This window comes from Orcinus orca, chromosome 21 (genome assembly GCF_937001465.1).
Source record: "Orcinus orca chromosome 21, mOrcOrc1.1, whole genome shotgun sequence".
NCBI lineage: Eukaryota > Metazoa > Chordata > Mammalia > Artiodactyla > Delphinidae > Orcinus > Orcinus orca.
The window spans coordinates 19,084,960-19,108,819 of NC_064579.1; the positions used below are offsets into that span (position 1 = coordinate 19,084,960).

The 23,860-nt window shown below is 35.1% G+C and overlaps 1 long non-coding RNA gene across 1 annotated transcript in view; it reads left to right on the forward strand.

Annotated features, from left to right (window-relative positions):
- Nucleotides 1–19,769, forward strand: part of LOC125962811 (uncharacterized) — a 40,142-nt gene extending 20,373 nt beyond the window's left edge. The window contains exon 2 of the long non-coding RNA XR_007474556.1: nucleotides 16,566–19,769. This is a non-coding gene — a long non-coding RNA (uncharacterized LOC125962811). The remainder of the gene's footprint in view (nucleotides 1–16,565) is intronic.
- Nucleotides 19,770–23,860: the final 4,091 nt, after the last annotated feature.

Genomic DNA, 23,860 nt, shown 5'->3' on the forward strand with positions numbered 1-23,860 from the left:
TTATTCCCTCAGTTTCTTTTGGTTCCCTTCTTATTCTCTGACCACCCCCTCCTATGTCTCTTCAGTAGATTTATTTTTCTCCACCCATGTCTTAAAAAATTCTATTTCCAAGGATTGAAGCCTAGGCCTTCTTTTCCTTCTATTTTATTGCTTTAGTCAGGCACTCTTGTTCATGTCTGTTCTTTCATCTACTAATTTATAATGATGAACCCAAATTTATATTTTGATCCAGGATTTTTTCATGTGCTTTAGAATTATATATAAAACTACCTTTTATAGATTTCATGTACTCTTCAGACTCAGCATTTCAAAAATAGGAATCAGTGGCTTCCTCTATCTCACCTGAGAGGCTTCTACTGCATTTCTTCTCTCATTTTGTGGCACAGATGCTGATATGATGGGCCTGACAGTCATCTTACCTGCCAACTCTTTCTTCATTCTTATACTTTGCTGTAAGTCATACTATTAATGCTTGTTAATTCAGTATCATATTTGGTCTCATGTTCACCCTCTCTATCCCCATTGACAATGACTTATTTCAAGCCTCCTTCATTACTCATTTGACCCTTTAGCAATTCTGATTCACTCTTTCCAGTCCTGCCCTCTCCAATCTATCTTCCATATGGCAATAAGAGCAATCTTTCTAAAATGGTAATTTGAAATCATTCCCCAGATTTCCTATCTCAGTGGCTTCCGAAGTCTATAAAATATGATTCATATTTCTTATGTGTGCATGCATGTGTGTATGTGTGTTGGAATTAAGTCTGGGACTTGAATTCATATCACCAGATTGTGGTGATGGGGGGAGGGAACCTATAGTCATCAACCATATCTATCTATTGCGGACTGATTATCTTCTCCCCAAATTAATAAATGTAAAAATCCAAAATGGTTAGGTCAGCCCACAACACAGGTTAAGGAGTTTGTATTTAATTTTTAAGAAAAAGGGAAATCACTAAAGTTTTTGAGCTGGGTGATTACTTTGTTGGTTAGTACATGATGCTTTTGAGTCACAGAAAAGGATTACTCACTGATAGAAAATTAGCTTCAACTCTTGCTAAACTTGGTGAAGTTTTCTGTATATAAATGTGTATCTGAGCTCTATGAGTTCATGTTGATGTATTATCCCAAATTCATAACTATTTCTACTATGCTTACTTCTAATAATAATCATAAGAGCAAACAGATCTCAGAACAAATATTACTGGTTTTCAAACTTGGGAGTTTCCTGGGTGAAATCTGAAACTGGCCTCCATACATGGAGGGCAAGGAAAGACCAAAGAAAGAGGCAGACCACTCTAGATTGGTAGACAGCAGGCTTAATAAAAAAGGGAACTTACTTATGAGGCTTATCTTGGGCAGCCACAAGAGGAGTGTATCTCCAAACCTACCACCAGAATCTTAAGTTTATAAAGGGGCCTTTACAGGGTTCAGTCACACAATCCAGGTGGTCGGAACAACACACTGGTCTCTCAGGTCCATGTCTTTGAAACCAGCTCCCACTGTGGGAATGAAGGGCAGAGTGCACATTCCAAGGACAGGGAAGGGGGTAAGAAGCCCAGATTGCCCTGGTCTTGCTCTCAGGTCAACTGGTAGTCATGTCCTCTCAGTGATCTCCTCCAACTCTTTATCCTTTGTGACTAGCTCTAGCAATCTTACATGTCCTCCTCTTTTGTAATGTGCCCTGAGCGATTCATCAAGGGGTTTTACAAGCATGGAGGTGGCTCCTTTCGTGACGATCTGGTTGCTTTGGAGGCAGATACCACAGCAGCAATAGAGGCACATGCAGTACAAAGCACAGATCAAGATGATACCCAAAATAAGTAACAATTGTTTTCATCAAGAGCCCCATGATCCAAATTGCTAATTTATCAAGTTCCCTAGGCTGGGGGTGAGATCACTCAGGGTGATGTTATGTTTTTATATGATTTAATAATGATGATACGTTACTAGACTCATCAAGTATGAACATGTAACATTTTGCTTGGATAATGGCACAGGTGCCTCCTTGAGAGACAGTAATAATGTTCAAGGTCATCTTATTTTGGACGATGGCTTTTTTTTATTAGAGACATTTTAGCGTTCAGTAAAGCCAGGCTTTGTTATCATTTAAACCTTGTTAGATGAATTTAGTAAGAGCTTCTATGTGTGTTATATTGTCTTTGAGGTCAATGGAGGGAACAAAACTTGAAGCCAAATGATCATAACAGTGGAAAACAGGATATGTTCATCTTGCTTTAGGAGAGGGAGACGGGCAATTTTTGTTATCCTGGGGCAGATTCTTCCCTGTGCCCAGGGAAAACTCAGGATGTATTGGTGCAACTACCCAGGTGGAAGTCATGGCCAAAGATTTGTGCCATATAATCATTGAGCTCTATTTGGGATGAGCTATTGAGCCTCTACCATGTGAAGGTAAATTGATCTTATGATTCAGTGGCCAGGAGTCTTTATGACTTTAATGCATTTGTGGTCATATCATGAACACTATGCAACTAATTGATGAATAATTTTGTTTGTTTTGGACTTTAACATTTAGATTACTTTAAGGCATTATTCTTCAAACTATCGTAATGCCAAAAATTTGGGTGTTCTTGTATTATTTCTCATTCATCTCTGTACTTATTATTGATGTCTTTGTTTTCTCCATGCATACTTAATTGTGGAGTGAGGGCATTGGATACATCAAACTTGGTAGTTCTTTTCCCCCAATATTCAGAAGACGTTCCCAAAAGCTCCAATCCAGGAGAGGTTTTGCAATAGTTACACTGAAACCAGTTCTCCCCTTCTGCTATCATCCTACAACAGATCAGGAGGATTGGGCAGCCAAATAAATGAAAAATAACAGTGAGTGAGACTAGCTCTCCCAACTATATTTCTTTATTCTTGTGGTTTTGGCAACTTTGATCAATGCTAAATTTCTCTGTTGTGGAGTAACGAACATACAAGCATGAATATAACTTATGAAATGATTAAAATTCAATTAAAGTTAAAACACCAAGTTACTTTGTGTCAAAGCCTTAACAAAATTTAAAATTTACTTTACTACTTTCTGTTAAGCTCCAGATGTGGGAGCCATAGTTATACTTTAATAACACTAGGCTATGTTATGTATTTGTCTTAAATGTGTCAACCTGTTGGGAAGAAAAAGTGTCAGAAAAAGATGTTAATATTTCAGTCTCTGACAAGCTGTCTACCAAATGACTTTCCTATGACAATAAATAGGCTTTGCCTGACATGTTTATTTACATGCTATTTAATATACCTTACATTGAAAGGAGAAAAATAACTTGAATCAGTGCCAGATTACTTTGCTCTACGCACATAAGAAGATAAATTCAAGATCTCTGATACAAAATAACACTAATCTTTCACTAGTGAATGAGAACCACAAATTCTTCATGCCTTACTTTCCTTTGTTTTTCACTTTAGGGGAATCCTGTTCTTGTTTTCTCTTTTTGAAGTGAATGAAGTAACTGAATAAATAGAGAAAAACAAATATGATAAAATTCTGGAATTCACTGTACAATGGTTTTTCCCCTTTCACAAGTTTGCAAATAGTAAATTTATCAGAATATAATTGTGGATGATATTTTTCTCTTTTTTTATATTTCACCATTCATTATTTTGGAAAAGTTGTTTTAGGTTTTTGATATTTTAGAACTCATACAGCTTCTAAGGTTAAAGACCAGCATCAGAATCTTAAAATGTACATTATTAATTTTTTTCATAAAAATTTCTTCTTAGATGCGACAAGATTGCTTTTATAGTTCAAAACAAAATGATCTGAGCAGGTGCTTAAATTTAACATAATTTGGGGCTTTGTGGAGGTAAATTATATATTTAAAACAATTCTTGTTTGATAGCAATTTCAGAATTCGCTGAAGTATCTATTAACAAAAATATAGCACTTTGATGATATGTTTTATAAATGACCAATATTAAATAACTATAAGAAGCCTTTTCAGTGAATATAGTAAAGAAAAGGGGTTCTGGATTACTGTTGCTGGAAAAAATATGGAGGTGGACAATGTAAACACTGCCCAAAACAGCCCTGAGATCCACCATCTTGATCTCATTATATTCAGACTTTGGATATAAGGTAAAAGTTTAAACAGGTGACCCAAATTGGCTAACTGGAGACCAGTAAGGTCAGTTTAGGTAATAAAACCTCTACCACCACAGTAAGTCTCTTATATCAGCAAAAAGGTATTTTTGCAAATAAATAAATTCATTAGTACTTTATAGTATATTACACTTTTATATTTCTTAAGGTATAAATAACCATGGAAAGCTATATTGTAAAATTAAAGGAAAGGAAAAGTGAAACTAGTTACACTCCTTCCTGAGAACCTTAAATTTTGCTGGAATATCAACATTCTTCTTGTGTCTGAAAGTTTGGTGTGAATATTTGTAAGGCAGAATGTATTTCCCAGTTAGTCCACACATATCTGTGGTCTTCTTTATATCATACCTGAGACATTTCTCCAAAATTTTGTCCAAATCATCAACAATGAGTTCATTTTCATCACTATGTCAGATTGACATAGACAAATCATATCATCACTACCTTTGTAACTGTTTGTGTCAGCACACAGATTTTATTTCAATGACTTTTAAGAAACTTGGGTGAACACTTAAGACACCTTTCTTGAAATTAAAATTAACTCAGGAAAATATAGCATTAGCAATCCTGAAAAATAATATTATTATGAGTTTATTTGAAGAGTCTCAACTTTATTATTTTAATCTCAATTCAAATTAATGGAAAATAAAATTCGTAGACAAACCAGGCAGAATGCAAACCATTGAAATACATTTTAATCCCAAAACTGAGGCTTATTTTCTGTTGGTGGCCTCATTTGAACTCTGCAATTTTCTCTTGCCATCTAATGGCAGTGCAGAATACTGGCAGCTGCCTTGCATCAGAATTGTAAGCTGTCAAGGTAAGTAAAAAGTAGGTATGAAACCTGATAACTTTGGTCAATTACAGGAACAGTTCTCTAACTGCAATTATGTACTGAGCAAAGAGTTCACAGCATTAATTCAAAAGGTCCAATCCAGATTATTGAGGCTTGCAGTCCTTTGGGGGAATTCTTATGTTTCTGAGCAGGCTTTTGAGCCCATATTTATCCAAAGCGACAATGCTTTCTTCTTGAAGTTTCACAGTGCATCTCCATTTCAGCTGACACACACACACACACACACACACACACAAAAGAAGATCCATCTTTGTAGCCATCGAAGTAATTATGCTTGGCTTTTTCTGCTTTGCAGTGCCAGAGATCAACATTTTGCTACATGCGTTACTGACAGGTGTTGACACTAAACTGTGCAAATTAAAACTATGTAATAGACCCAAAAGAAATTCAGAAAAAGCTACCTTCCTAATGGCGTTGTCTGGCATATCCAACACTGAATGTAAAAATCCTTAAGAGTATAAACACAGAATGAATATACAGAGTTAGCATTTGGCTGCCTGATAAAATCTTTTGTTACTTTCTAAACTTAATAGTAGGACAGATTTTTTTCACATCTACCGCCATATATCTCTCTTAACATACAGTTATATGTACATTTTAAACCTCTGCTGATACTTTGATCCAATAATTAACTACAGGGTTCAGCTGACCACGTGAAATTAGTTTGAAGCTTTGTTGGGGGTATTTGAAATCGGTTAAGCTCTCAGATTTGCTTGTCTTTAGTGACAAAGGACTGCTGTCTACAAATTATCACCATCCACATGTATCCCACTCCTACTGTATAACAACATTGACAGCTACTCAAGTTATTTGTTTGTTTCTTTATTTGTTTTGTAGGGGAATTTGCACTTTTACAGACGTTTGCTTCAAACTATTTAATAGAAAATAGGAAAACGTATAAGAAGGTAGAGTGATGTGAGTTCTTCTGTATTTTAAGAGAGACTGTTACTTTCTCTTGTGGCTCATACGAGGTTATGATAGCAGATAGAGCCCAAATGTAGGTTCATTTCACCTAGTACTTTTTTAGAAAATATTATTTAACGAACTTTTTCCATTTTTGTATTTGTATATAAAATCTATTTTATTTCTCCAATGATTCCAGACAGTAACACAATGTGTTTTTCAAATCTTTCTCTTTGTGTTGAGAAATTCATGTATATTCCTGCAGTTCATGAAGGACCCTAAACAAACAAGTTTCAAGTTTCTAAAGAGTAGTTATAAATAATGAAAGAAAAATATTTTTTTCACGCTATGGGAAAATTTGTTGAAAGTAACCTTTTAGCTTTGTAGAACATAGCAATCAATACTTGATTATATTTTTGCCAGCAAAATATTCTTGCAACCTGTTCACTACACAAAATTATTACTATATATTTTTTTTATTTTTTGCAAATAGTTCTTTTGGCAGTGTTCAAAACAGTGAAAAGAGTGTGCTACTTGATAGCAACTTTTCTTGTTGAGACAGCTCTTGTTGAGAGTTCAAAATTATAATTAATTTTCACACACAGTAGGACTGAGATTATGCTTAGGAAAAACATGTTGCTTCATTTTAAAACAATGCAAAATACAAACAAAGCAAGCATTGCAAGCGAGAAAGGAAAATACCCAAATAACTGTTGCTGGGAGGGATCTAAAAGCCCAGTGCAGTGGTTCACGTGAATATTACAACCAGTTATAGGCTTAACGTCTAGGGTTTTTAATTGCCAGCATGGGGACAGGAGGTGAGTTTCCAAATCTGTTTGAGTAGAAACCAAAACTGAGCCCCATACATAAAGCCAAAAATCCTGAAGTACTGCTTCCTCCGTGAAATGGAGACTAGAAAAAATGTCATTAGCCCAGAGAACCGATGGCACCAACACAAAACTGGAATACCAAGCAGGTGCCAAGTGATGATGTGGAGTCTAATTTCACACGACATAGGTGGTAAGGGAATTCTCGTGAGAAAAGTGAAATCAGTCTAGATTCTTTGAAAAGCTTATAACCCTAACAGGAACAAGTGTTACGAACTGGGACACTTTTGATAAAAAGGGAGAACCACACACATCATTAGATAACCATAAATAGTTACACCTATACCAGGAAGCAAACTGCTATGAGTGAGACCTGGCTAATATAAAAACAGAAGGTTTATACACTAAGAAGTTTCTGAGAGTGTAAACCAAGTGTATTTGTTTTTTTCTAAATTTTAGTTTAGTTTAGTTGCGGGCCTCTTACTGTTGTGGCCTCTCCCGTTGAGGAGCACAGGCTCCGGACGCGCAGGTTCAGCGGCCATGGCTCACGAGCGCAGCCGCTCCGCGGCATGTAGGATCCTCCTGGACTGGGGCACAAACCCGTGTCCCCTGCATCGGCAGGCGGACTCTCAACCACTGCGCCACCAGGGAAGCCCAGTTTTCTTTTTATTGGAGTATAATTACTTTACAATGTTGTGTTAGTTTCTGTAGAACAAAGCTGTATGTATACATATATCCCCTCACTCTGGAGCCTCCCTCCCACCCTCCCTATCCCACCCATCTAGGTCATCACAGAGCACTAAGCTGAGCTCCCTGTGCTATACAGCAGCTTCCCACTAGCTGTCTATTTTACACATGGTAGTGTATATATGTCTATATTACTCTCTCAATTCGTCCCACCCTCCCCGTCCCCCCCTGTGTCCACAGTCCATTCTCTACATCTTTGTCTCTCTTCCTGCTCTGCAAATAATCAAGTGTATTTGAAATGATCTAAGAGAAAGGAAAGAAATCATTAAATAAGAATGAGATTTATTAAAAATAGATTTTTTAATTAAAAAAACACCAGATATTTTAAACATTAGATTATAATCTAATAATGCTGAGTAAAGCATTAGTGGGCTTAAAGCATTAGTGGGCTTAATTAAGTGGAATATAGATACACAATCACTGAATATAGATCAGTGAGGGAAAGAAATAGAAGATGTGAAAATAAATTTGAAAAATGCAGGAGTGCAGGCAAAGCTCCAGCCTTTATCTGTTAAAATTTGCAGAAGCAGGGAATTGAGAAAATGGTGAATGTGCAATATTCTAAGATAGTTTGTTAAAGCTTTTCCAGAATTGAAGAAAGACAGGAGTGTTCAGATTGAAGGTTTATACTAAGTTCCAAGCAGCACAAATAAAAACAAATGCCCACACAGACACACTATGGTACAGAGGCTGAGCATCAAAGACAAAGGGGCACTGCAGGTCACTTATAAAGAATCAGATAGTAGCATCAGTAAAAGTCAGGTGACAGTGCAATAATTGTGAGGAAAAGACAATTTCAGACTTACAGTACTGAGTTGCTGCTCACAGAGGCTCACTGAAAATTCTTACATAATGTTTACTTCAGCAATAAAACAAAAAAAAGCACCCAGATGAAGTAGATGCAAAGTAATTGTACACAAAGAAACTAGTAAAAGTTGTTACATCTAGATAGGTATTGATTGGAATTAAGAAGAAATTCGGGGCTTCCCTGGTGGCGTAGTGGTTGGGAGTCCGCCTGCCGATGCAGGGGACACGGGTTCATGCCCCGGTCTGGGAAGATCCCACATGCCGCGGAGCGGCTGGGCCCGTGAGCCATTGCCGCTGAGCCTTCGCGTCCGGAGCCTGTGCTCCGCAACGGGAAAGGCCACAGCAGTGAGAGGCCCGCGTACCACCAAAAAAAAAAAAAAAAAAAACAAAGCAAAATATGGTTAATTAGAAACCACAAAACTAAGTCATAGAAACTATTTCACAATGCCAGTCATAATAAATAAACCAAAAAGTCTTCTTAATTTAAAGCAGAAACTTTCTGAATGAATAATTACAAGCCAACAATGTGAAAATTATAAGGCACCTAAATGTCTATCAATAAGAGGTTGGCATAGAAAATTGTAGTACACTTGTAAGATGGCACAGTATTTACATAGTATTTACAGTGAATGAATTGGATCTACGTGTACTGACATAAGATAAACCTTGGAAACAATTGAGAGAGAAGGAGGTAAGAGGAGGATGATATATATTGAATAATACCTCAGTGAATAAAAATTAAAGTCCATACAGTGGCTTGCACAGCTTACCATTGTGTGTGTGTGTGTGAGAGAGTGTGTGTGTGTGTGTGTGTGTGTGTGTGTGTGTGTCATATCCTTTATCCACTCATTAATTGATGAATGCTTCGGTTGCTTCCATGCTTCCATGTCGTGGCTATTGTGATTACTGCTGCACTAAATATGGGCGTACCAATACCTTTGAGATACTGATTTCAATTCCTTTGGATATATACCCAGACGTGGCATTTCTGGGTCACATGGTGGTTCTATTTGCTAATTTGTTGAAGAATGTCCATACTGGTTTCCATGGTTGCCACACCAATTTACATTCCCATCAACATTGTACAAGGGTTCCCTTTTCTGTACATCTTGCCAACACTTATCATTTTTTTAAATAATAGGCCTCCTAATTGATATGAGGTGATATCTCATTGTAATTTTGATTTGCATTTCCATGATTATTAGTGATGTTGCACACCTTTTATATACCTGTTGGCCATTTGGTTGTCTTCTTCAAAGAAACTTTTATTCAGCTCCTCTGCCCATTTAAAAATAAGGTTATTTTTTTATTGCTATTGAGGTGTAGGAGTTTCTTGTGTATTTTGAAAATGAACACTTTATCAGATATGTAGTTTGCATATATTTTCTCCCATTACTTAAGTTGCCTTTCCATTCTGTGATTGTTTACATTGCTGTGCTTTTTAGTTTGATGTAGTTCTGTCTACTTTTGGCTTTTGTTGTCTGAGCTTTTGGTGCCATATCCAAAAAATCATTGCCAAGCCTGATGTCAAAAACTCTTTCTCTGTGTTTTCCTCTTGGAATTTTATGGTTTCACATATAATTTTGAAGTGTTTAATACATGTTGAATTGATTTTTGTGTATGGTGTAAGATGAGGGTCCAACTTCATTCTTTTGCTTGGATATATCCAGTTTCACAACATTGTTTATTAAAGACACTATCATTCCCCCATTGTGTATTTTTGTCACGCTTGTGGAAGATTAGTTGATCATATATATGTGGCTTAATTTCTGGGCTCTTCTGTTCCATTGGTCTCTATATCTTTTTGTATGCCAGTACCATACTGTTTTGATTACTGTAGCTTTTATTTTTAGATTATCACTACATATTTTATTCTTTAAATGCTATTCTAAATGGGATTATTTTCTTAATTTCATTTTCAGATAGTTTGTTGCTAACATATATAAACAAAACTCAGTTTTGTATGTTGATTTGTACCCTGAAACTTTGCTGAATTTTATTAAACTTTGCTAAGTGTATTAGTTCTAAATTTGTTGGGCAGTCTTTAAGGTTTTCTGCATATAAAACCAGGTCAACTGCAAACAGAGCCAATTTTATTTCTTTCTTTCTGATTGGGATGCATTTTATTTCTTTTTCTTACCTAATTGCTCTGGCTAGAACTTTCTGTACTATGTTGAATAAAAGTGGCAAAAGTGGGCATCCTTACCATATTCCAGAGCTTAGAGGAGAGGCTTTCAGTTTTTTACCATTGAATATGTTGCTAGCTATGAGATTGTCATATATGGGCCTTATTATGTGGAGGTACATTCACCCTATTTCTCCCTGTTGAATGTTTTTATCATGCATGGCTGTTGTATTTTTTTTTTTTTTTTTTTTTTTGCAGTACGCGGGCCTCACTGTTGTGGCCTCTCCCGTTGTGGAGCACAGGCTCCAGACGCGCAGGCTCAGTGGCCATGGCTCACAGGCCCAGCCACTCCGTGGCATGTGGGATCCTCCCAGACCGGGGCACGAACCCATGTCCCCTGCATCGGCAGGCGGACTCTCAACCACTGTGCCACCAGGGAAGCCCCGGCTATTGTATTTTATCAAATGCTTTTTCTTCATCTATTGAGATGATCATTTGATTTTTGTCCTTCATTTTGTTAATGCAGTGTATCACATTGATTGATTTGTGGATATTGAACCATCCTTGTATCCCTGGAATAAATACCACTTAATCACGGTGTATGATTCTTTTAATGTATTGTTGAATTCAGTTTGCTAATACTTTGTTGAGGATTTTTACATTTTTTTTCATCAGGGATATTGACGTATAATTTTCTTTTCTTGCAGTATCATTACTGGCTTTAGTATTAGAATAACAATAGTAATGACAATAGAACCTGACACATAGTAAATATTAAATTAAAAGGTAAATATAATTATTATACCATTATAATTACTTTTCTTAATAGCTGGTTAGTCTCTTCCTGATGATAGTCACAAAATATGGACAAATGAAAATATTGGTCTGGAATCCACGTACAACAAAAATCAAAAACTCTATAGAATACTGTGTCTATTTGGGTGCTTAGGAAAGTTAATGTTCATTTTAAAAAGAAATACATAGTGAAATCCTCAAAATTCTAAATAAATAAATTCACAGGGTAATTTGTTATTACAGGAAAGTGCCAATATGGGGAGACTCATGCATTTTGATGATACAAGTACATACTGATTGATAAGGTACACTTAATCTCATATTTCAGTAGCATTTCAGCGCTGTCAGTGGACTGCAAAATGCTTCTTCAGCAGAATTAAATTGATTGTAATAATAACATCTTTAACACCTTTTTGCCCACTGAGCTGTATGAGATATTGAATTATATGACTTTATGCAAATACCATCAAAGATACTTTTATTAACCTTTCAGAATACCGATCCGTGTGTTTGTTTGGCAATGCCTAATGGTGGCTAGGTTAATTAATTATCTGGGAAAAGTTCTTACTGCAATGCCTTGTCACAGCATATTTTACCTTTATTAGTGACATGATTTAACACCAAATGATCTATCACTGAGGATGCCTTTTAATAGGATAAAGATATGTTTTTAAATTTTACACCAAAATATTTAAATTGTCAATTTATGACTTCATAATATAAATAGATATAATATTGTTATCACATGTATATACATTTTCTTTAAACTCTGTGTTTTCTTCAGTGGAGTTTTGAAGGGTTCTATGGGAAGGGAGCAGAAGGTAAAGAAAAGATTTTATCTATTTAGAGTCATATGGCTTTCGATGGTCACTTTTCTTCCAGTATACACTGGTTTTAATGTATATTAAAAATCTATTGAATATTTATCACTATGTGTAAAATTCTGTCCTAAAAGGAATATATGTATGTATCAGGAGTGAGGGTGACAGAGAAACCCAAAGGGTGATTAAAAAGTGATGGAGACTCATGGAGAAGAGAATGTGAGTGGAGATATGTCAATCATTGGCAGAATATGGGATTAACATTCCATGTTCCACTGGTGTTAAAGCACAGAATGAGTTTAAATACTTAGAATTCTTGTGGAACTACCTGTGTCTGGGGACAGGAGAGAGAGATGAATGAAGAGAATATTTTTAAACTCTGTGCTAGTAACTTGATTAATGGTAGATATTCAAGACAGAAAGGAATATCTTTTTGAAAATAGGAAAACATAAATGGACACATTTATGAACAGCAGTACCCACAAAATGTAACCAATAGCTATACCTTTCTTCATTGTGACTTAATTGTATGGACCAAGAGGCCCTGGTCAATAGCTGAGTTTGCACATAGCTTAATGACTCACAGATCCTGAAAGCCAAGCATTCTACTGAAGTGCTCTTCTACTAAGTCTATCACAAGCCATTTATTGATCAGTTGAATGCCTTCATTCAGTAATTCATTCATTTATCATTTATTTAGCTACTGACTCATTCAGTAAGTAAATGGAGTAAAGCAGTAATAAGATAGAGTGGAATCAGCAAAAGCTGATTAAATCATTTATTCTTCACATTTAGAGTGTGTTTCATATGCCAGGCACTGGACCTGTGATTAATAAGTAATGCTCCCTTTCCTTCAAGCAAGTCACAGTATAAAAGAGGGCTGTACATAAACACATATTTGAAAATTGGAATGAGAGATACAGTATACATACTTTTGCATAATGCAGTGAGGTCCAGTGGAAGGAGGGACCTACATTTTTGTGGGGCTCAGAAAGGACTTCCAAAAGATGACATAACTATGGTATGTTTAGAGTGAAGAAACACTATGGCAAAAGCACAGAGATAAAGGTAACATTGTCACAACTGAACAATCCAGTAACAAAATGAATTTCAGGGAAGTGAATATAAAGTCACCAAAATAACCAAATGAATATGGTTACTTTAAAATGTCATTTTTTAGTGAAGCTATTTTGGTCATAAATAAAATATCCTATTTATTGTCTGCAATCTTACCTTTTATAAGAATGTGAAGGCGTCCGTTTAAACTACTACCATTCTTACACAAAACTGTTATGGGGTGTTTCCACATATGTTAAGTAAAATTTTATTCAGATAATTTTAGTGCTTTTCATGAATTTTCTCCTCTCCTGAACTGTGATTTCTTCAAAAGCAGAAATGTAGGATTACTGTACTGATTAATGATTTCCCTCTTGTCACAACAGTTTTTCCCCACTGCCTGTCAGAAAAAAAAGATAACTTTTGTGAAAATATTTAGTTAATGGCTAAGAACTTAAACAGAAGTTTATCAATATTATCATGAATTTAGTGTATAACTTAGCCCAATTATATGTCTCTTGTCATAGGTGAGAGTGTGTCAGTTATACTCAATAAGACACAGTCTCACCTATGATAAGAGAACTAAAAACCTGAATTAAAGAGACATTTTCATTGCCCATAAAGCAAAGAAGGGAAAACAAATAAAAAGAACTCTTGTAATCACCAGTCCACAGAATGACCTTCAGTTTATGGCCTCACCATGCCAAACATCCCATTAACCACAGGTAGAGCAAGGAAAAATAGCAGTTACAACTCTCACTGCATATTTCGTGGAGATGAACATAGAGTAAATGAGAAAATATTAGTAAAACATTTTAAGCTGCGTTGTAGCAGGACACTATATAAATACAGAGCAATATTATTAGTCATTTTAATGAGTTGGGAATTTTTACTGCTTGAGAAAGTTTGAATTATGCTGGTCCTGCTTTGCTGTATGTTCTTTGCAGCACCACAAAGGTATTTTAAACTACTAACTTTCTATTATCTCTGAATATTGGGGATGTGGCTCTGTACTTAAGAGTTCCAAAGGGAGAGTTTGATATTGAATAGCTTTTGAATTCCATGGCTACGGGTGGCTGTGGTGAGGTGGATTATTTATTATTGCCATGTACAAACGAAAGTCACAATGAAAAAGGCAAATGCTGAACTAGAAAATAGAACCTTATGGTTGGGTTGGTGGCTGCAGAAATCCCAGGGCAAACCTTTTTATTATAATAACTCAGCAGTTCTTCTTCCCTTACTCTCTCAAGCAATAAAAGGCAAAGCAAATCATTACAGGTTCAACCAAAGAGCAAAGCTTTGGAGGATGACAATCCACTCTTCATTTCACATAACTGCAAAGAGTTATCTTGGAGCCCTGAATAGTAAGGCAGTGTTAAGCTTTTCTTAGGGAACTAGATTTTACCAATCTATTTCAGAAAGTGAAACTTCAGGTCTAAGTTTGTGTGAATATATTCAGCGGGGCACACTTTACATTTTCCTCTGGCAGATATACCAAAGTTGGTAGGGCTGCTAGAAGAAAAGAGGCTTTGTAGTAAGGATATTTCTTATTATTTTAAGGGCTGCAACACACAGTACTAAAAGGGTTTCTCCTTTGTGAATCTTCCTGCTTGAATCACATTGGAAATATAACAACTAGCATAAGAACTTCCCCCATTTTTCCTTGCCTTTAAGTTTCTAAAGATTTTGGCGCTCACCCTTTTTATATGGTCATTGGTCACATTTCTGTATCAATTGGATCATGTCTTTTTTCCCATTATGTACCCTTCCATCTTCCATGCTAACTTACAACATCCACATTGATACCATTAACTTGGCTTCACATAGCTTTGACCTTCCCGAATCAGGAGAACTTTCTTTTGCTTCCCTTAACCGTCTCCCATGACTGATCACCAGACCACATCATCTCTCAGACTGTTCAGTTTCTGAAACTGTAAACCCTATATCTACACCTGTTCCTTAAATGTGAGTCTTTCTTAGAGGTATGTTCTCAGCCCTATTCTTTCTGTTCTTGACTCACTTCCTGGCTTACGTTATTCAGGACTACAGTTTGGGGTACTAACCCACCTCATATTCTAACATAAATAAGCACTCTCTTGCTACACACACACACACACACACACCTATACACCTTGTGGCTGATAGTAGTTTGTATGTCTAGTTATGATTTTCTTTGCTTTAATCTTACTTGGGGTTTATTGAGTTTTGGGGGCTTACAAATTTTAAATTTTCATAAAATTTGGGAAGTGTTTGGTCATAATTTAAATTTTGCTGTCTGCCCCATGTCTGTCTCCTATCTTTTGGGAATTTCAGTTACTGCTCTATTGGAAGGTTAAAAATTATTCCATGTATTACTGATGGTCTTGTTTTTCTTCATTTTTTAAAATTTATTCTTCATATCGGATAATTTCTACTTGTCTGACTTTGCGGTCACTGATTATTCTGCCATCTCAAATCTGCTGTTGTGTCCTCTAGTGATTTTCTTTTTTTCATTTCAGGTATTGTGCTTTTCAATCTCTAGAATTTTCACTATCTCTTCCATAGTTTCCATTCTCATTGATATTTCCTATTTACTCACACTTAGCAATTTTTATTTATTATTTAAACATACCTTCCTTTGATTATTTGAACCTATTTATTATACATGTTTTGAAGTCCTTTTTGCTGAATTCAAAATCTGTGCCTACTCAAAGTTTCTATCGATGTTTTGTTTTGGTGGGGGGGCTGGTCTTTTGTATATTATATTTTTTGTTTGATTATTAAACATTGTAGACAATACCAGGTAGCAACTCTGGATTCTGTTTTGTCCTTCAGAGGGTTGTTAGTTTTGTTTCGTTTGCTTTGCTTTAATAATCAGTTAACTTGCCTGGACTCAACTGCAAAATAGTGTGCAGCCACTAACATCTCATATCAGACTTTTTCTTTGTGTTTTTTTTTTTCTGTCTACCTTCCTGAGGTCTTTCATTCAGCTCTATTGTTTAGTGATTATGCAATTATTTATGCAGAGGTTATGTTGAGACACCTCAAGCCAGAAAGGTTTCCACTCTTTGCCACCTGAGCATTGCTCAGGTTGAAGAATGCACTCAAAGATGCAGCATATTCACAAGTCTTTGCAGGGGTTCTGTTTTCACAGTGCTCTCTAACATCTCCTCACACATGTACAGTTTAGAACTTGTTCAGTCTTGTGTTTATTGTCTCAGCCCTTTGATATATGTTTTCTCTGTGAGTGAGCCTTTCTCACTTTAACAATATCATTCTTTAACACTTAGCTGCTTTGTTGGTTACCCCTAAACTATTCAGTAAGTCTACTACCTCCATTCCTCCAGCTGGCAAATCTATGAGTTGGGGAGAATGGGAGTATCCTTGGTTAAAAAAAAAAATGGTCTTTTTACTTAATGCAGTAGGTAGTTTTCATGAATAAACATTTCTCACGTTGTTGCTGGTATTTGGCCACTTTTCAATGCCCTGAATTGATTGTTTTTACTATTTTTGTCTATATTTTTAGATTCTGCAGATTAGAATTGCCTGACTTCTTCATGCTGCCCTTAAAAATGTACATCCCAGATTACTATTTTAAAATAAAAATATTTAATCTTCAATTTTATTGAAAATTTGCTTTCAGGTGCAAAAATGAATCACTTCATCCCCAAATTCCTTAATGGCTAAATAATTATTATGATTATTAATTATATTAATTATATTAGTTATTATTATGATTAGCAAAAATAGTGACCTGGTTATATTACAGGTAGGAAAATATAAACAAGATATAACCATTAATTTTTATAAATTTTAAATTTTATGCTTTACTCATCTATTTGAAAAGCACTTTTACAGTGCTGATTTTTCTCCAAAGAGCTACTTTTGGAATCCATGACCACACAAACTCACTTAGCATTGCAAAACAACCACCTCTAGGAGCCTTCCCTTCCTTCCTCTGGACATCTCTGCAACTCACACCTGCTGCAAACATGTCTGCCTCTGGGTTGTCAAAATAAGCTCCTTAAAGCAAAGGACATGAAATCTTTGTTTCTGAATTGTAGCATAGTTTCCCAAATAGAGAAGATACTAAATAGACCACTATAGGGGATCAGTTTTCACCTCATCGATGTATAAGACTTTATTTTTAGTCATTTTACTCATGTTGCTCATGCTCTGCATTTACCAGCACAAGTTTCTAAAAAGTATGTCCTAGTTCTGGGGCAGGATGATGAGAGATCTTAGGACATGGGTCCCAATTTTTGGTTCAAAATATGTGGTCAAGCAAATTATTACTATGTATTGAAAAAAGAGTTCAAAAACTATAAAGCTATTTAAGATTTTGTAAACTTAGAAACTTTCTAGTAGAGAACAGTAAAGATCTACCACCTCTTTTATTGTTATTTTTTATGTCTCATTTTACTTATACCTAAAAGAAGGACCTTTTATCTAATTAAGTTGAGGCAATATGTTGCCATATCTGAGTGAAACTCACAGAAAAATATTCAGACATATTTTGGGAAGCAGAAATAGCATAACGGTTATCAGCATCACATGTAATGTTTTTGACATAATTCAGTTGTTTTTTTCATTCCCCCAACCTGTCACTAACTTGACATCACATATCTCTTTTGTAGTGTTTTTCTTAGTAAAACAAAAAAGGGAAGCTTTAGCAAGGCAGCAGTAAATTGCTTTTTAAAAATTGCGTTTTGGCAATTAACTTTTCCTTGTATTACGAAAAGCATGTATTGATACACAAGCAAATTCCTGTGTGTTCCCTCTTTCAGTATTAAAGCCATCTAAGAAGTTTTAGTTGTACTCTTTAGGCTAAATTCTCTGTAAACATGTCCCTATTAAGATCAATTGCAGTGCCTTTCTCTTGAAAGGATTCCAAATAGACAACAGTAAATCATGCAGCTAGCTTTCCAATATTGCAAATCTGCATAGGAATAACAGTAAACAGTAGATTGAAAACAGTTCTCTGAAACTCTAGAGAATAAAATCAATTCAGAGGACATGCAATAATGAGCTACACTGCAAAGCTGGAATTAGGGAAGATAACGATGGCTGGGGAACAATATTTGACAGTTTTTTAGATTTATTTTTTATTGCAACATGGTTAATAATTTTCTTTGAAAATACTGATCAAAATACAATTGAACATGTTTCACATCAAAATGTAGCAGAGACAAATCAATGCAAATACCCATTGTCACATTTGTAACCCCTGCCTCACACAGTGTCCTTTCAATAGCAATAATATTCAAGTCCTGTTATTTTTTTAAATTTGACATTAATAAACTACTAGAAATTGGCATGTATGAGATAGGGAACTTTTTTTGTTGTTTTTTACACATTAATTAAAGACATTTCATCAGCTTAATTTTTGGCCACTACCTTAGCTGAACGTTACTCTTTTATATTTTTCTTTTAGTTTTGTTTGACCCCCCCCAAAAAAATCACCAAAATTTAAAAACTGAAGGTTGATAATATTTCAAAACTATGCATGTTAACATCTTTTCCAACAAAAATTATTTCAAGTGGTGCCAAAGAGAACATTCCAATTTTTAAGAAAGCTACAAAAAATTAAATTTTTAATGTTAAAACAGATAGTACCTCAGGCTGAGTGCTAAACTCTTTTCAATCAAGATCAAATCGAAAACAATTCCAAAGAATAGTGAATCCAAAAGTAATGCTTTTGCTTTCTAACGCTATTAACATCATTAAGTTTAAATCAGTTTCCAAAATGTAATTCTGAGTTTAGTTCAAAGAATTCTTGATAATGTAAAAAACAGACTAGTTGGTCAAGTGTGTATGTAAGCTATCATTAATTTAGTGATCCAGCTAGAAATTTTATTTATTGTTAGCAGCTTCCTACAATCTTTAGAGGTTGAAATGAGAAAATTCTTATTTATCTTTATTAAATAATCTCACAACTCACAATTACTCCATAATGCAGGATTATAGATTATCACATATGCTTAGTTAATGAATGAAAATTTCTGAAACTGTGAGATTTCACAGTGTTAAATTAACAATATTGAGTTATGTCCCTGATTTGTAGTCTACTACACAAAACTGTTATTTGAAAATTTCACTATGTTAGACAGAGGCTGGTGAGAAAACTCAGGCAAGATAAAAAAAATTCGAACTGAGCAAAGCCAATATACCCTGAATAATCCACATTTGTTTGTTTTGTTTCATTTTCCTATTAATATAGTCTCATACTTCTTAAAGGAATAGATCTAAGAATTTTGAATTAGCCATTCTTTTCCTTCTACTTTCTAAAAGTAAATAGATAGATGAATAAATAGATTCTAAAATAAGATTTAACAAATGTAATATATGCAAGGATTCCAGAAAAACTTTTGCTCTCTTGAAGTTTGTATCATAAACAAAATCACCACAAAGCATCATTACCATTCCCCTAACCGCAAGAGAATCTGTATATATGTTTGTACTGTTTTAGTGTGTATTTAGTTTCATTTTTGTTTTTCTGCTGGTCTTACATCTGTGACCACGTCGTTGTCTCCAACTAATGTTTTACTTGTTAGAGCATCATTTCTGCAAATAGCACAGCATGGTTTTTCAGTCCATGAGTACAGTGTTTACCGAAAAGGGGTATTTTCTGCTCTGATAATTTTCCTGCCCAGACAGAGTCTAACAATAAACATTTGTTTTACTCCCGATCTCCACAACAGAAGATGTCTGCCAAAATTGTGGTTGTGAAAAGCCGTTCCTCAGAAAGGGATAAGGATATAACCATGGATTTGATTGTGTGCTCTAGTCTATAAAATGACTCAGAATCACGAACCATCAGCTAAACTTTCCCTTCCATTTTTTTCTTGCCTTCCATCTAATAAACAAAGCATGAACTTTTTTTGGGAAAAAGCAATAGAGGACTTTATCAAACAACTCTTAGTTATAAAATTGTCACTCAATGTTAATACATTTTGTTGTAATGAAGATGAGAAAGGAAATTGCTGACTAATTGAGAGAGATGTGTTATTCTCTAAGTCCTTTTCTGCTTAAGACATTGCATGAATGACACCGCCTCTAAAAATTATGGACTCTTTGAGATATATATAAAAGAATAAAAAGAATTATTTTTCCCTCCACCTGATACTTTTAAATAAATAATTATAGTACACCTGACTAGGTCCTTATAATTAGAGAGTTAGAACCTTTGAGGCCCACTACTTCTAATCTTAGTGGTTAGATGGTAGGAAGCCAGAGTACATGGAAGGTCAAACACTCATATTGGCAATGATATAAAAGAATCAAATGATAGATTATAGAATAATAGAATACAAATCTCAAGGTTAGAAAAGACTTCTAGATCAAAATCCCATCTATTTCTTAAATCTCTACTTGTACCTTTCTGCCCTATCTTTGCTGCTATAAAAGGTTGAATATTAGTCATCTCCTTCATCATCTTATTCCATCTTTGAATATCTCATCTTTTAATATTATTCTATAAACTGAGTTGTATCTGTTAATGATGAAACAAACATCTTATTGGTCCCAATTCTACTTCATGTGATATTACAGTATGAGCACAATATTTTTTCCATACGATAGTCTTTTTTTTTTTTTTTTTTTTTGTGGTATGTGGGCCTCTCCCGTTGCGGAGCACAGGCTCCCGATGTGCAGGCCCAGTGGCCATGGCTCACGGGCTCAGCCACTCCGCAGCATGTGGGATCTTCCCGGACCGGGGTACGAACCCGTGTCCCCTGCATCGGCAGGTGGACTCTCAACCACTGCGCCACCAGGGAAGCCCATATATGATAGTCTTTTAAACATTAGAAGAAAAATGCCAGATTTCTGGTTATGTCCTCTCATCTAAATGCTCTATATTAGCCATCATTTCAACTCTGTCTCACTTCATAAAGCATCTCATTCCTGGTTGTTCTCTTTGGCACTTGGTCCAGTGTACCACTTCACATGTGCCTGGAATTGAACACAGTTCTCCAGATTTATCAAGGAAGAAAATTAGAAACAATGCTTTCCTATAATTAGGATTCAGATACACTATTGTATCTGCTGGTTTATACTGTTATTCAAGTCTTCTATTTTTATGTTGATTTTCTCTTTAGTTGCTCCATTCATTATTGAAAGGGGAGTATTGAAGTCTCCAAACATTTTTAGTTGAACTGCATATTTCTTCCTTCAATTCTGACCACTTAATACTACCACATCAGTGGTTAGGGTTTCAATGTATGAATTTTGGGAAGACACAAACATTCAGTCCCTAACAAAAATCTATGAGAAACCCCACTAACATCATACTTCATGGTGCAACTGTGAATGTTTTCCACCTAAGATTAGGAAAAAGAAAGAAATTCACTCCCACCTTTTCTATTCAATACTGTACTACAGATTTTATGCAGGAAAACTAAACCAAAAAAAAAAAAAAAAGGAAAAAACATCCAAATTGAATGGAAAATTTAAATCTTTGTCTATCTGCAGATGACATGATACTGTATATAAAAAATTCTAAGGACAACAGCTCAAAACACTTAGAGATGATAAACAGATTCAAGATTAAATGATAACAACTGATATATAAAATTCAATTGTATTTCTATATATTATCAGTGAACAATCAAAAAATAAAATTAGGAAAACAATTACAATAACAAAAAATACGTAAGAATAAATTTAATGAAAGAAGCTCAAGACTTGTACACTTACAACTACAAAACATTGTTGAAAGAAATTAAAGATGATCAAAATGAAAAAATATACATCTGTGTTCAAGGATTGAAAGGCAATCTTGTTAGTATGGCAAATTTATCTACAGAATCAAACAATTTGTCTCAAATGCTTTTTGCCCCCTAACATTGACAAACTGATCCTGAAATTTCTGTGGAAATACCAGGACCCATAATAACCAATACAATCTTGAAAAAAATTAGAGGACTCACTTTCCAATTCAAAATTTAAGACGGAACTATCAGGAGTTTTAAAAATAATCAAGACTATGTGTACAACCATACAGATAGATATATAGATCAATGGAATAAAATTGAAAGTCCAGAAATAAACCCACACAGTAATGGTTCATTGATTTTCAACAGACGCCAAAACATTTCAATAGTGAGAGAATAGCCTTTTCTACAAAAGTTGCTAAGAGAACTGGATTTCTACATGTAGAAAATGCAGCTCGACCCCTACCTCATTTCATATAAAAAATTAACTTAGAGTGGACCAAAGAGTTAAATTTAAGTGCCAAAGCTATAAAATTCTTAGAAAAAAACATAGGTAAAAAACCATAAATCTTCATTATTAGTTATTGATTTCTCAGATAATTATGAAGCGCCAACAACCAAAGCAAAAGTAGGTAAATTGGACTTTATCAAAATTGAAACTTTTTGCATATTTACTGCTACTACTACTACTACTACTACTACTAATAATAATAAAGGTAAGCGGAAACTTTGGGAAGTGATGGGTATGTTTATGATGTTGATGGTAGTGATGTCTTCATGGATGTACATTATGTCCAAACTCGAGTTGTATACATTAAATATGTACAGCTTTTTAAATGTCAACCATACTTCAATAAAATACCTAAAAAAGAAAAAAAATTGAAACTTTTGTGCTTCAAAGGATATTATCAAGAAAGTGAAAAGACAACCAACATAACAGGAGAAAATGTTTGAAAATCATATATCTGATAAAGGGTAGTATCCAGAATATATGAAGAGCAGTTAAAAATCAAAGACAAACAACCCAATTTAAAAACGGGCAAAGGATTTAAATAGACATCTATTTAAAGCAGATATACAAATGAAAACGCATGAAAAGGTGCTTAACATCACTATTTATTGGGGAAAAGCAAATCAAAACCGCATGGAGGAACTACTTCACTCCCACTAGGATAGCTACAATTAAAAAGACAGGTACTGGGCTTCCCTGGTGGCGCAATGGTTGAGAGTCCACCTGCCAGTGCAGGGGACACGGGTTCGTGCCCCGGTCCGGGAGGATCCCACATGCTGCGGAGCGGCTGGGCCTGTGAGCCATGGCCGCTGAGCCTGCGTGTCCGGAGCCTGTGCTCCGCGACGGGAGAGGCCACAACAGTGAGAGGCTGCATACCCCCCAAAAAAAAAGTCAGGTACTGTCATGAGTTGGAGAAGATGTACAAAAATCGGAACCCTCACACATTGCTAGTATGAATTTAAAATAATGCAGTTCCTTTGGAAAACCACCTGTCAGTTCCTCATATGATTAAGCATAGAGTTATCATATGACCCAGAAATTCCGCACTTAGGTATATAATCCAAGAGAATTGAAAACATATGTTAACACAAAAAAGTGTAATTGCGCATTCATGGCAGCTTTATTTATAATAGTTAAAAAATGAAAACAACTCAAATATTCATCAACAGGTGAATGGATAAACTAATGTGGTATATCCGTACTATTTGATATTATTCATTCATAAAAAGGAATGAGGTATTGATTCAAATTAAAACATGAATGAGCCTTGAAAATAGTATTCTAAATGAATGAGGCCCAAGACCAAAGGCCACATATTGTATGAGTCTGCTTATATGAAATATCGAGAAGAGGCAAATCGAGAGACAGAAGTAAGCAAGATTAGGGGAGGGGCAAATGGGGAGTGACTGCTAATAGATAGGTATGAATTTTCCTTTTGGAGTGATGAAAATGTTCTGGAATTAGATAATAATGATGGCTGCATGAATACATGAAAAAGCACTGAATTATATACTTTAAAAAGTTGAATTTTATGGTATATGAATCATATCTCCAAGCTGTTCTTGCTGATAAAATATTTTTGGTGTGTATTTAAATATT